Source organism: Pipra filicauda, unplaced genomic scaffold (genome assembly GCF_003945595.2).
Source record: "Pipra filicauda isolate LSUMZ 115617 unplaced genomic scaffold, ASM394559v2 scaffold173_size1550139_pilon, whole genome shotgun sequence".
Classification (NCBI taxonomy): domain Eukaryota; kingdom Metazoa; phylum Chordata; class Aves; order Passeriformes; family Pipridae; genus Pipra; species Pipra filicauda.
Window position 1 is genome coordinate 627,895 of NW_024104251.1, and position 14,709 is coordinate 642,603.

General features: G+C 37.1%; 1 long non-coding RNA gene across 1 annotated transcript in view; it reads right to left on the reverse strand.

Annotated features, from left to right (window-relative positions):
* Positions 1-378: 378 nt before the first annotated feature.
* LOC120322953 overlaps positions 379-14,709 on the reverse strand; it is a 103,537-nt gene continuing 89,206 nt past the window's right edge. Inside the window, exon 3 of the long non-coding RNA XR_005562948.1 lies at positions 379-444. This is a non-coding gene — a long non-coding RNA (uncharacterized LOC120322953). The remainder of the gene's footprint in view (positions 445-14,709) is intronic.

A 14,709-nucleotide genomic window follows, 5' to 3' on the forward strand; every position in this document is an offset into this window, starting at 1 on the left:
GAGAGGAAACAAAGAATTCACCTAAGGTCACCCAGAGACAGGGACAGAACCATGATGCCTGAGTTTCAAGCCTGTGCTCCTTTGACTGCTACTATCAGCAACATTAACATCAATGCAGTCTGCTGTTGTGCCAGCTAACACCCACTCTAGTATCACTACAAACAGTTCATGTGATCTAAAGAGAGCAAGAAGATTAATTTATGTCATCAGTATATGTAACAGTGTAAACAAAGTAGCTGTAAAATAAACACAAAGCAACACCTTACATTCCATATTGGTCTTAAGTGTCTTGCTTTATAACCAGTGCTTAATTCAGTGTTACTGAGTTTAAGGTAATTACCTTTAAGGCACAGATATCTGTCAGAGTGAGTCCTTGTTCGACCCTTGATGGATGACATTGACAGAGAGTTGGCATTTCAGGACAGTCCATGCAGCACTTTCACTCTGCACAAGTGGAAAAAAAAAAGAGAAAAAAGAAAGTAATTATGATTGCCAAAGACACAAAGCTCCTTCTGCCTTCATCCATATTCTATGAGCATTCCCCCCTTCGCCCCTCACCTTCCACATTATTAACCATGTATTTAACAACAGAATAAAAGCTAGCACAGAAGCCACTCATCTAAGGCAGACTGGAAATGTCAGGTTGAAATCACAGGTTGCAGTGTGAAAATATGAAAGAACTCATGGCCTTTACAATTTTTTGGTCTGATTTGCAAATGAAGTGTGGATACCTATGGGAAACATTCATTCTCCAAATGGCTTTGGGTAGCATAACTCTAAACAAATACATAAGCAAGCCCTTTTTCTCTTAAAAATTTGGTAGTTGCATTCACATTATAATTGCTAAGTGATATTTGTGTTCAAAACAACACATTAATCATAAGAGACATGACCTTTAGAAAGTTAACATTCTTGCTCTTTTTATTTTGTTTGGTTTTACCCTGGGACAAGATGCTGCAAAAGTTAAGGTAGGTCACACTTAATAAAAATGGAAAAAAGGAGAGAGTCATTCAAATCATGCCAGCTAAAATTTTGTGTAAAAAAAATCTAGCTATAGGAAATTGTTTTCTACAAGGTTCAGCAGAGCACTGGTGGTCTCTAGTCCAACTACAGCTTAGTCTAGCTACTGCTATAAGAGACAATAAAAAAATGTTTCTATAAATATATTAGCAACAAAATGAGTGCTAAGGAGAATCTTCATCCTATTCTGGATGCAGGAGGTACTCAATGCATTCTTTGCCTCAGTCTTTAATAGTAAGATCAGTTGTTCAGGTACCCAGCTCTTTAAGCTGGAAAACAGGGATGGGGTGTAGAATGAAGCCCCCATAAATCCAAGGGGAAAAGGTGAACGACCTGCTACAAGTGACAGGATGAGAGAAAATGGCCTCAAGTTGCACCAGGGTAAGGTTTGGTTGGATATTAGGAAGAACCTCTTCATCAAAAGGGTTATCAAGTATTGGAATTGGCTGTCCAGGGAAGTAGTTGTGAGGTATTTAAAAGATATGTAGATGTGGCACTTAGGGACATGGTTTAGTGGTGGTTTTGATAGTTCCAGGTTAATGGTTGAACCTGATGATCTTAGAGGTCTTTTTCAACCTAAACAATTCTATGATTCTAAATGCTAGATAACATTTTCACACACTAATTTCACATATAACCAATATCAATTTTCAAATAAATAAAACCGATGTCAGAAGGAAGGTAGAACCTGCAAGTGAGGTCAGAGTATCTGAGACAGAAAAAAAATTGTATACAAATTAAAAACAAAAGCTTTCAGAATAGGTTCTTTTTTTTCCTTGTTGTTTGAAGTTTTTTTACCTGGACAAAAGAGACACACCCTAAGCTGTGATGGCCTCATTGTTCCAATATATCTACTGAAACATATCTGCTTTACTCCCTTCAAGAATCTATATTGTAAAGGTCATTTCAATGAAAGCCATCATGAAAATGGCTGAAGAAAGTATGCACTCTTTTACACTTGGGCACATGCATGAACACATTCATAATTCATTAAAACTTGCAAGAAAACAGATTAGAAAGAAATAAAAAACCCCAAAAATTATCCTTATCAATCACCCAAGCTTTTTAGTGTGAAGGGTCTTGGATCAGTACCCTGCATTTGCAAATCCCATCCACTGTAATACAATTATGTGATCTGTCGGAAATGAAATTGCATGTCATGAAATACTGCACAACTCCATAAATAATTAGTGTTTTCATTTCCAAAGCAAATTGATAAAACTGGTATTTGGCTTAGTTCTTTCAGTTCAAGGAGCTCTGTTAGAGCTCTGTTGTTAATTCAGTCTTCCACAGCTGAACTGATAAAAGCTGAGATTTTCAAACTGAACCCCTTGGCCAGCATGAAGGGCACGTTTAATTTAGAGCAGTTACGGGAGGTTCAGGCTCAGCACAAATGCCTTTTAGAATACGACAAATAGTATGAGGATTTCTTTTTCCCAGGATCTATTCAAACTAACAATTCTTCTGTTTAATTCACTGAGAGGAAAGACAGTTTCTGGTTGTGTGGAATACTGAATGGAACTTTCTGCCCGTGTATTTTAGCAGTCCTGAAACAGGTGTCATTTGCAACAAAGGCATTCCATTTTTTTGTGATACCAATATATCCTTCCAGAGAAACCCCAATGGAGGACAGACCTCAGTGATCAATTGATTCTGAAAGCAGATCTTGTCCTTGTGTTTGAAAACTGTAATTCTATGGCAGATATCGGTGCATCCCACATCAACCTAACTTAAGGTCAGATATTTCTGAAAAGTGTGAATTCACCTCACAGGAATTAAAAATAGAATCAATCCGTGGGCAGGGACACTTCCACTAGACCAGGAATCTTAAGTGACTCTTCTGATCCTTAAGTCTTGAGATTCTGGCCAGACTGATGATTATGTCAGCTGAGCAAGACTTGCTGCTTGCTACAAACATGACAATTTAAAACTAAAGCAATTGTCAATTTTGGCCTAACCTTTGTTTCTGGAGAATGACATATAAATTAGGAATAGAACTGCTCAAAAATCAAAACCATCCTGCAGGGAGTATCATATTCTTTCAGATGGAAAAAATGACTCGGCTTATTTCAGTCTTGTTTGCTAGGAAAGTAATTCAAAAATCACCCAGATTAAACCTTCAACAATTTGAGCTGTCTACATTTCTATTAATACCCTGAATTGTTTGGGGGCACAGAATAATGAGAATGACATGATAGCTTCAATTTGATTTTGTACATTGTCAAAGTTGGCAGGTCTTTCCAAAGAATCTTGAGGACAACTATAATAGGGTGTGGAGGATTTGGACACCAAGAGGCTTGCTGTTTGGTCACAATCACACTTCTGGGCTGGAATAAGAGACTAGTGGACAGATAAGAGTCCTCAACTGTAAAAAGACCGTGATTCTGAGGCAACAAAGTACAGTCTGGAGTGTCTTGTTATGATGATAAACATTGTCTGGTGGCATCATAAAAAAAAAAAAAAAAAAGATCTTTCAGAAGTCCACAATAAAATCCAAACATATGGTCATTTATAGCTGTGCAGATAGAGATTTTCATACACTAGCAAGTCAGGCAGATTCATCCAGTATCCAAAAAATGCCCCATAGTCTCACAGAAGAAGGAAAAAGTGTAAAGGGAATGTATGGTCCAGGGTAGAGACAAGAGGAATTTTATTCTGCTCCTGATATTTTGTGTAGTGTCAGTACTAGTGGAGGCTGAGAAGGCACAGTAAGTTGCAATTCACATTGTACATAAGGGAGGGAGTATCTTCAAAAAAAGACAAAAATGGACTAAAAAAATACAAGAAAGTACACTTATCAGATAAAGTAGCCATGATACTGGGTTTTCCTCTAATAGACTAATTTAAGTTTAAATTCTAGATATTTTTATTTATCTTTCACGTGGCAAATGAAAATAGCAAAAACATGAAGTTTACTCTCTACTGGAAACTGAATGAAGATTTTTATAATTTTTCATTAATAATCACATATGACACTCGTAAAGTAATAAAAAAGTCACAGTTCTATATTCCAAGAAGTCATCCAGCTAATTATACAAATATGTTGTTATTAATATGTGGCATCAGACACAAGCTTAAATATTTTTCACTCAACACTTCAGTGTGTATTAATATGTAATTGCTGTTCAGCAATGGAGGTACAAAACCCCTGCCAATGCAATGTATATGCAATGGTGAATGTGCAAAGGCTGGTCCCTCAGAAAACACCACCTGTTACAGAATGGAGTGGCACATCTCCTTGGAAAGGAATTTCTGTGAGGCTGCCTTCCCTTGGGAAGCAGTGTTGTCTCAGCACCTGTCCAAGCCCTTAGTTTTAGCCCCTTCAATGGCATGGGCTCAGCAGTCTAAAAAAACTCTTCTGCAGCTCCAAGACAGAGCATGTAGTCACTAATCAAGGCATAGGTATTACAGGTAATAATCAGATATTCATCTACACAGGAGTCAGAGCTTTCCTGTGAACACTTCGGGACACAGGGATGAAAGGTGAAAGAAACCCAAAACTTCATCGCAAACTTTATCATTACAAACTTCATCACTTTTAATGCTCAGGAAAAGAGGATTTTAACCCTACCTTTCTGATAGAATATATGCTTAAACAAAGAGGAAGCCCTGGGATATGCTAAAAGAAAGCTGAGCTCATGTACCTGCATGCAGAAAAGGTAGGTGAACAAAGCAGAAATAGCACATATTAATGACTGTATGAGGTGTTCTTCAGGAAGAGGCACTGTGGTGTTGACTGCAGTATTTGCATGCCTATGTAGGTTACACTGCTCTAAAATAGAAATGCTCATGTAATAGGAGAATTCATATCCTGAGAAAGGTGACACAGAAATGTCTGCCTGTGATTTATTGATTTGTAATACCAAGTAAGGTCAGCTCAGCAGCAAACAGATATCTAATAGTAATTGTGTCCATTAGGAATACACATAGAAATTTCTGGTTACCAGATAGAAAGCATAATTTTTTAGGTTCACAGAAACTGGATGAGTATGGTCAACACAGAACCATATTTTATGATTAAAAACAACTCTTCAAACAGTTCTTCAAGTTATATAGATCACCTGAATACATATGAATTGGGAACAGAGCCAGTATTGCCCTCAGTCTAACTTGTATGCTTGATTAACTCAGAAGAGTTTGCAAGTATGTCCCATCATTATTACTCTCTGTCTGTCCTAGTAAATAGCTTTCAAAAAAAATAGAGAGGGGGGAAAAAAACCAGGAAACCAAACAAATTCCCAGACAAACAGGAAATACTGTGACTATGCCTTTCTAAAGCCTGTGCCCCTACTGTCTGCTGAGAGCACAATGCAAACCAGATTTTCTTTCAACATCTGAGCCTTGGCTGACTGTCTTGTTAGTTGCCCACCAGGAATGCTGAGCAGGATACCAGAGGGTTGTTCGTGATGGAGCTCTGTCCATTTGGAAGATGGACAAGAAGCCGAGAAAGTTGTGTGGCAGCCACACCAAAAGTTTTCAATTTCACAGCTCTTCTACATTTTCAGAGACTTGGTAAGAGTTTAAAGAGCATCAGGAGCATGTTGTGAGGTTCAACAGCAGTTCAGATGTAGCACCAGTGATCTACATTCACCATGACACATAACACATCCTTTGAGTTTTCAAAAAGAGCACTGAAACACCCCTGGTTCCAAACACAGAAAAAGAGTATAAAACTCAGTGTGCCATGAGAACCAAAGCATTGCCGAGGAGATCAGCAAATCTAAATGAGATTTTAATGTTAATAAGTACTGACTGACCTTTCCCATTAACTAACTCACATGTCTACAGCAGCCAATGGAGTATCCATAGTGCACTGGCAATAGGTTAAGTGGACATACTCATCCTTTAGAAAGAATTAATGGTCACCATTTATAAATACAAACATTTTCCAGAAAGACAATTTTCAGCAATGTTCTTGAGGTCTCTATCAGCCCAGATCTGAACAATACCACTGCAAAAGCATCATGCTTATGTGGAAAAAAAGAAAACCATGAGACTTGAGTAGAACTGGACAAAATTACCACACAACTGAGACGCTAGACTGCGGCTGAGGGGTTGTTTGCATCAAAAATATTTATAGTTCTCTTAAGTGGTTCCAAGAATAATCAGTGATTCTGGAGACTGGGGTTCACTCCCCTGCTTTGTAGTCTAATGAGGTGACTTCATCTAGCCTTGCCTAAAAGCCTGTAAAATGAGGGTGTTATTCCTTATGTCTCAGGAAGAAATCAAGGTAAGTACATCAGGCAATTCATTGCACGAGCAGTAGGACAAATAAAGCCTCTGTGTGCATACATTTTCCCCTTTCCCTCACCTTCTACAAGGCATCCATCTTTTTTTGTGCATCTCCATGACATCTATGCTAGACAAAAACAGGATGTGTAATACCTAGTTCAAGTAACAGTTGGCCAGTCAATGCCTTCTTCCTGACTGGCACACCAGCTTCCATGCAGCACCCACAACAGCTCAGTTCTGCCAATTGTTCTTGATCAACAAAGACTTATACCTTTCTACTCTATCCAGCCTTTATTTTTCACAGAAGGAGTAAGAATGTAGCTTTATCTACAACTTCTACCCTCTTTCAAACATCTCAGGAGTTCAAAAGGTCCTGGTAAGTGACCATGTACAGTTCACTTAAAAAAAAAAAAAATCAGCTCAAAGACAAATGGGAATTGCTTTAGGAGGGTGTAATTACATCAACACAAGAGGCACACCTTTTAATTATAAGGATTTTTCATCCTATGTAATGGTAAGGGGATTTCTCAGGTATTTTTTCAACAAACTGATCAAATTCTTGTCAATGAAATAACTATAATCTGCACTGATTTTATCATTAAGCTAAGGAAGTAATATATATTTGAAATTCTAGGGCAGAAATTTTATTCGATAATGTTGCAGTAGTTTACCTCATGCAAGGTAAAGAAACATTTAAGACACAGAAAAAGCACAGCAACATGAAGATGTCGTGTATTTAAAAACCATACATCAATCTTATGCAACTTGAGCCCTTTAAAACACAAGCATCACTCTACTGGAGTCAAACTAGAGATTAACATTTCTTCTGATTTATTAAATTTCACTGTAATTGCAAACAGAACAGTTTCTGATGTCCTCTTGGTCTAATCCATTCTAGCAAAAATAAAAAGCTCAATTCCTCATTTTTCAGTCACAGGGGTTTGAAATATCAAGCCTAAATGAAACTTGTACTAAGATTCCAAGATGCATATTCAACTTGGCAGTAAACTTTAGAGAATTAATTTTTAATTATAGAACTATATTTCCAACTTAATCATTTAAATTGAGTCCAACCATTAGCACAACACTGCCAGGTCCAACACTCAACCATGTCCATAAGCACTACATCTACACATGGTTTTAATAAGTTTAAGATTTAATAATTTAATATGAGAAAGTTTTTGGTTAATCACAGTATGAGATTCCCACTCTGACATTATTATCCTTTGAAGCTAATATTACCTCAAAGTACTGTCCCTTAAATCAGCAGCAGAAGAATTAATCTGACACCTCTGGATCTGCAGGGTGGGCAGGTTAGTTACAAACAGATAAGAGCACAGAGATACAAATGAAAAATGAAAGAGAAGGATGCAATGCTTATGGGGTGCATGCTTTCAAATGGGAGAGCATTATCTGTCTCAAGCATCAGATGTGTACTGATCATTGTGGCCTGAGGTCACATTGCAGGAAAAGGTTCTCAGTCAGGTAGAGTATTTTCCTCATGGACCTGGTCTGATGTGTCCCCATTCACTTGTACATTTTGTGATTTTGGTTCTTTTGTGGTCATAAGTGAGGCCATCTGTAAAATCTGCATGGAATCTCAGGGTCCCATGAACTTACACAACTGCACAAATTATAAAATGCACAAGGCCTGTTCTTCTCTTCTAAGAAAATATAACTTCAGCCAGTTTAATTGTGACAACGTGGCACCTCAGATTGACTCTGGAAATCTCCTTTACAGAGGGCATGTGGGTCATACCAAAAGGATTTCTTTGTGAACGCTTGTGGGAGTGGGAAATCACCTGAACAGCACTGGGAAAGAAACCATTTGGATCCTGCATGAAGACTGCAGTGGGAATTCAGTTTAAGCATGCTCTCTTAAGCAAGGAATAGTTTTCCTAATATTGGCATTCTGCATCTTTTTCAGTCCACTGCAAGAAAAAATTAATTCCGAAACCGGTTTTAACTGCATTACAAAAAATACGTGCATTATCACTTAATTCCTTTAAATACAACTGTCAGCTCTCCAGTTCTTACTCTTTATGACATTCCCTGAAAGGCACAAAAAAAGCCTGTAACACACTGAAATAAAGGTCAGCAGTTTATTATATCACTTTGTCTCTGTACTGCTCTTTCATCCAAAGTATCCCTTAAGGATGTTCTTTGCTACTGTTTATCTGCTACTGAGTCAATAATAAGAAGAGTGTCTGTATATAAGGTGATCATCTGACCACAGCTTAGCTGCTATTAGTAATCTGAAGTGAATACAGAAATTCACCATTTTCAACACAAAGCCAAGTTTTCAGATAGCACTGAGGAAATTATTTGAGTATGAGGGGTATAAGACCCTACACCAGAGATCATAAAGAAACTACAAATACCACAACTACTAGAACAGAATATTTGCTTGCTGGAAATACTTGGCTTCTTCACAGAATCACAGAATGGCTCCTGCTGGCAGGGAACTTTGGAAATCCTTCAGGCCAATCTCCCCCACTAAAAGCAAGGTCTCTTACTGCAGGTCACTCAGGACTGCATCTACTCAGGTTTTGAGTAACTGAGGATGGAGACTCTACAACCTCTCTGGGCAACCTGTTCCAGTGTCCCATCATGCCTGCACCAGAAAGTTCTTTTTATGTTTAAACAGAATTTCCTGTAGTTGACTTTCTGTACCCTGAGATCAGAATCATGTCAGTATGAATCTTGTCATTTTACATTTTAAAAAGTCTTTTAAACTAATTAAGACACAGGCAACTTGTGCAACACAATGATAGGAGACAACTGACATCTTGGGATCACCAGCATTAGAGTAACAGTTTTCTGAGATATATTTTGGTGAACGATTTTAGTGGGTTGACACAAGAACCAGAGAAGATAAGCTCATTTGTTTTGTGGTGTGTAGGGAGGTAGTTTTTATTTAGCAGGATAAAGAGAAATTGCTGGTAGAAGCAAATTAGGTTTGTTTATTGTCTACATTTGTCTAACACATAACAAGAGCCACAAGACCTTCAAACCACATACAACTGTTCACAGGCAGCTCTGTGAAGGGTCATGGAATAGTCAGAAACAGCGTGACAAATGCACTAGAAAACTGTTCCATCACTTTAAAAAGATGCTTCACTTAGGGTTCTTCACTTTAGATCTTAATTGTATTTCATGCCGAAAAATACATCAAAAATCAACTGCTTTTTTGAAAACAGCGGTGAATTTTGTATAGGAAGGAAAGAAAAACCATTAACTTTATAGGAAGAGACCTTGAACCTGATCTGGAAAACAATTCCCTACTGAAAAAATAATTGTGCTGATCCTACCAAAAAATTGCGCAAGTGCTTCACCTTGTGTGCACCCACGCAAGTCCATGGATGACAACCTCTTTCCTGACCTCACTGTGCAGAAGTGTTTACAGGCTGTCTCAGTACCTATAGGCTATAATAACCTAATATCACAGTGTGTTTGCACACTCAAAAGAATCTACTGATTGCTTTTGTTGTCTTTGCGTGACATAGAGTCGTAATTTAAATAACTTCAGTGTGTATGTCTCATATATTTCCTCCTAGAACATCATAATCAAGAATATAAAATAATCCAGACAAGTATCCCTTCAGTAATATGCACTTTTCCATAAAATGATAGGAGAGCACATGTGTATTAGAAATGCAAGAACTTAACCACTTTGAAATGGTTTGGGAGAAGAACAGATATCATGTAACTAATTTAAACCTTTGTGGTCTATTCAGACTCTCTATTGATCTCAGAAACTTGTGCTATTTCCGCTATTGTACATCTTTAAAACATTAAACTCTGAAACATCTTTTTATGTGCTTGGAAAACATGTACTATCATAAACATTACAAAAATTTAAGTACTTGATCATTATCGTGTTGTCATTAAGAATTTTATATAGAAGCCATAATTATTTTTCTTTACTTAACCCTTCTCTCATTTCTCCTGTTCCTCACTGAGAAACTCAGAATCTCACCTACTCACCCTACTCTCCCTTGTCTGCTCCTCCTCCTTTTTTTTTTTACAAGACAGGTGCATTTTAATAAATCTTTTAATTTTTATATGTAACCTCATAACCGTGATCTTTTCCAATAGCTTACTGTTCCTAAAATCCCTCAGTTTTGGTGTTCACAGCTTTCCGATAAAGCAATACCCTGGAAAAAATGCAGTTTTCCAGACACAGCCATACTGGAGCCAAGTGAACATAAATTATTAATTCCTATTCCATAATACATGCAGTTCTACTCATAATCTTTCTGGCCGTTTTTGCTGCTTTATTTCAGCTTTCAATTCCCCCTCCCTTATCTAATAACTCTCCATCCACACAACTAGTTTACAGATTTCTCCAGTGTCACTGTTGATTGTTTGGATTATTTTTCTTAAAACTATTTGTTTCATTTTTCTGAGTCGAAAATCACTTTCTTGCATTCTAACCTTTCTATCACCTCTCTAACATCTTTAACCACATCTTCTAGAAATCAACAGGAGCCTTTCTGCAAACTCTTCAGGCATTATGTCTGATTTAATTCCATCTGCACCCACTCCTCATGCAACCATGCACGATCAATACCATCAGACAATCGTATGATCACAAATTATATCTCGTGTGGGACTGTCATGTAGGTAATTGCTCTCCAGCACAGTGGTCTCTAAACTGTTTTTTGTTCTGACACCGCTATCAGCAAACATTTTTGAGTATGCAACCCACATATATATATTTATGAATATTATACACATACTACTTTATTAACATATTATTATTATAAAAATGGAAATCAAAAGCGAATGGGATAAAGATGAAATAAGCACTACTGTGAAAAATATTTTACTAATGATACATAAAATAGTTTCTTCCACACCCCAGTGGATAGTCATATGTGCACCCCACCTTGGAGTCCATTGCTCTAGTCCTTGTCCAAGACACATTTCCATGTATCTCTCTGGAGAAGTGAGAAAACAATGCTTAATATCTCATCTGTTTAAACATTAATAAGAGTTTGTGACAAACTGAGTTAAAAGAGACCAATGCTCAATTTAACCTCATTTACCTAGCAGTACTGCTGGTTCATTATTCCTCTTTTTACCCTTTCTTCCTTTACAACAGTTGAAAAGAGGTCTTTATATTTCCCCATGTTGAACTGAATAAATTGAGATGCTGAACTTGATATTTTTCTTTTTCTTTTCAGCACACAATAACATTGATTATTTATAAATGAAGAAAAGATGGTTTAGGTAAAGATGAATAATCATTGCTAATAGAAGAAATGAGGTGTGTTCAGGAAGCTTCTCTTTTAATCATGTTTCCTTCCAAAAAGTCCATAATAATTCAAACTACAACATATGAGACACTTTGGCATATTTAATTTTTTATAGTAGCTCCCATTTTGGTGAAGCTCTTTTTTAAAAAAGATTTATTTGGGGGTGTTTGTTTTGGGTTTGGTTTTCTTTCTTTTTTTTTTTTTTTTTTTTTTTTTTTAATCTGACATAGGCCAAGACTGTTAAAAAAGGATGGTAACAAAATTACCTCTCTGCAGCAAACATGATCAACACTATATCTAAAAATATTATGAACTGCTGTGGCACTGATTTCAGGCTTTCCACCTTAAACATTAAGATTTTTGGATTACAGACTGTATTTTATTTTCAGACAATGCACATTTTGAATGAAATGCTGTTCATGGGTCACCACTGACACCACACCAGAACTTAGAGCTAGGTCAGTGATGCTTTTAACTTTATCCCTAATACTCTATAACATTTTGTAGGAAATATGCATTATAGGTACCAGACACAGTTGATTTCCAAAGAAAGGAAGAAAGGACAGCTTCCCTGTTTAGTGTATCTATCGAATAACATTATGCATTTATATCCCATTTTGGTTAATCTATTAATTTTTGATTGGTATGGTTAATGTACAGCTATATTCATATAGAGCAAACTTGTGTAGGGGAAAAAAATCCCCTACCAAACCCACCACCTCAAAATAAAAGAAGGCATGCTGGAAACTCAAGCAAAAGACAAACACAGTCCAAATAATGAAATAAAGAAAACAAGTTGTGCTTTAATTAAACCACTATTAAAAAATATTTTGGGATGCATTTCATTATAAAGAAAATACCTGTTAGGCATTCATAAATCTTCCTGCTTTTCAATGCTAAAAGGAAAGGAGGCACAAAATAAGTTTTGTTCACCAGCTCTTCATGAGACTTATTTTTTCTTATGATAAACAAGCCAACTAAGGCTTTTGATCTATCTTTCTGTTTGGCTGCCATTGCAAATGTCCTTCTGTGTTCCTAATAGCCTTCAAATAATTTCTCTGGGTTAGATAAAAATTACACTTGAAGCTTTCTCATAAAGCTGTACACTTTGTGTGTTTTCCTGTATATACCTTTTTATTGCCTGTTGAGCCTATCACACTAAGGACTCATTCCTGTGGGCTCACTCCAAGATATAAATCCTGAGAAGACCACAGAACTACATTTGGGGCTATTGTCTGTACAGGTAGGTCTACTTCCAGGACAGGAACCTTCTCCTAAAGAATGTAGGAGTTATTCAGATCAAGATGTGACTGGTGTAAATCAACAGGGATAGCGATGGCCCCTGGAAAGCTGAAGTGTTGGTAAGCTCACTGACCTTCAACCCTTTGTTTGGACACTATCCAAAATCACTGTGGAGCCTCACAGCTAAAATTCAATTCCTTTTCAACTTAGACAAGCTTTGAATCCATTTTTCAAGTGGGTGAAGCAAAGTGTATGTGTCTAAGTGGTGCTGGTAGTTGTGGTGAACAAACCTTGAGCCTATTCTAGTTTGAACATCAATGGAAATACAATGCTACCACAGATAGACCCCAAAATCTTTATATGTGTTACTGTCTGAGTAGAACAAGTCCTTTGACCTGGCAAATTCCTGGCTAAATTTGCAGGACCTGTAGTATACAACCTGACCTGACCTGCTGTTTATTGAGAGGCTACAAATACAGGGTGTCATTTCTAGGTAGTAATTTTTCAGAGCAACTGCATTGTCTAAGCAGTAGAAGAAAACAGGAAGAAAAAACATGTCACAGTAAAGCACTGTGACAGGTTTTGGCAAATGCTGCCTCTTCCATGCCACGGCCACATTTCAGCCAGACTCCTGCTATGTCAACATCATATTAACACATAACAAAAGCTTTATTCCATTAACAGTGACACTGGCCTAAAGAACAACTTGGCCAGAACACTTGAATCCTCACCAAAGGCACCTTCCTTTGCTGGTCTGTGGTAAACAGTGATATGGTACCATGGAAAATTCACACCCTAAGGAAGATCCTATGTTGCACAGTAATTTTCTTTTTTTTTTTTCTAAAACACACACTTGTTTTATTTGGACCATTAACTCCATTATAGAAAGCAGAAGTTAAATTCTTTCTGTCGTACCTAAGTCCATTACAATTCTGTTGATAATCACTTAGAGGGTATTTCATTATATTTGAATGTGTTTCTCTAGTCAAAATGAATAATAATGCCCAGAGATATTTTCTAAGCAATCAAGAGTTAACTGTAGCATAGTTTCTACCTAATACTGAAAAACACACTTTCACCTTGAATTTAATTTAATCCTTTAAAAGAGTGATTCTAGGACTATGTTTTTAAACTCAAGGCATTTCGTGAGCTAGACATTTGCAGGAAAAGTGATAAACAATTGCCCATGGACACCTGAGTAAGCTCTCAGTTTATTTTATTTTGGTGTATGATTTCATAATTATGAGACCACTCCATACACTTTAACACAATATTTCTCAAACATCTTTTATAGAGAATTTAATTTGCATGCTGGAGAAGATTTTAAAGATCATGAATGCGAAAATGCCAGATCAGTGGGTTTTTAAGGGCTCATGTGAAGATCATCTTTGGGTCAAGCAACCATGACAACCTTTTCTTCCCCTGCAAGGAAAACTACTTTGGGACCTTGATTAAATTTATTCAGATTGAGTTCCACAGCAAAACTCAAAAGCACAATTATTTAGCGCTTCCCTCCTATCTTTGCAATCTTTAAATAGCCACTGTAACTGTCATGAGTGTGTGCACAGGTAAAACTTTAGGATAACCTAAAGACAGGATAATCACTTGTAAAATACTTAGGCTGGCTGCATGAAACAAGGTTACTGCTTTCCAGAGAAATCAGTGGGAATTTTGCCACTGACTTCAGCAGAAGCAGGACTTCATCCGAAGCTCGTAATTACGTGCCTATCAGTGTGTAACCTCACAATGGCTTTTGACTGGGAGAGCTTGGAGCTTTGGCAGCAGGCCAGGTAGGACTGCTGCTGCCTGCAATGATGTGAGCTGGCTACTATAATAAATATATTAAACATAAGTATAAGCAAAATTGCTGGGTTATGTGCCCTACCAGTGATTTGTTTATCACTAGCTGGAGGCAGGCTTCCCTCATAATGTTTTCACAGAACTACTTCAATTG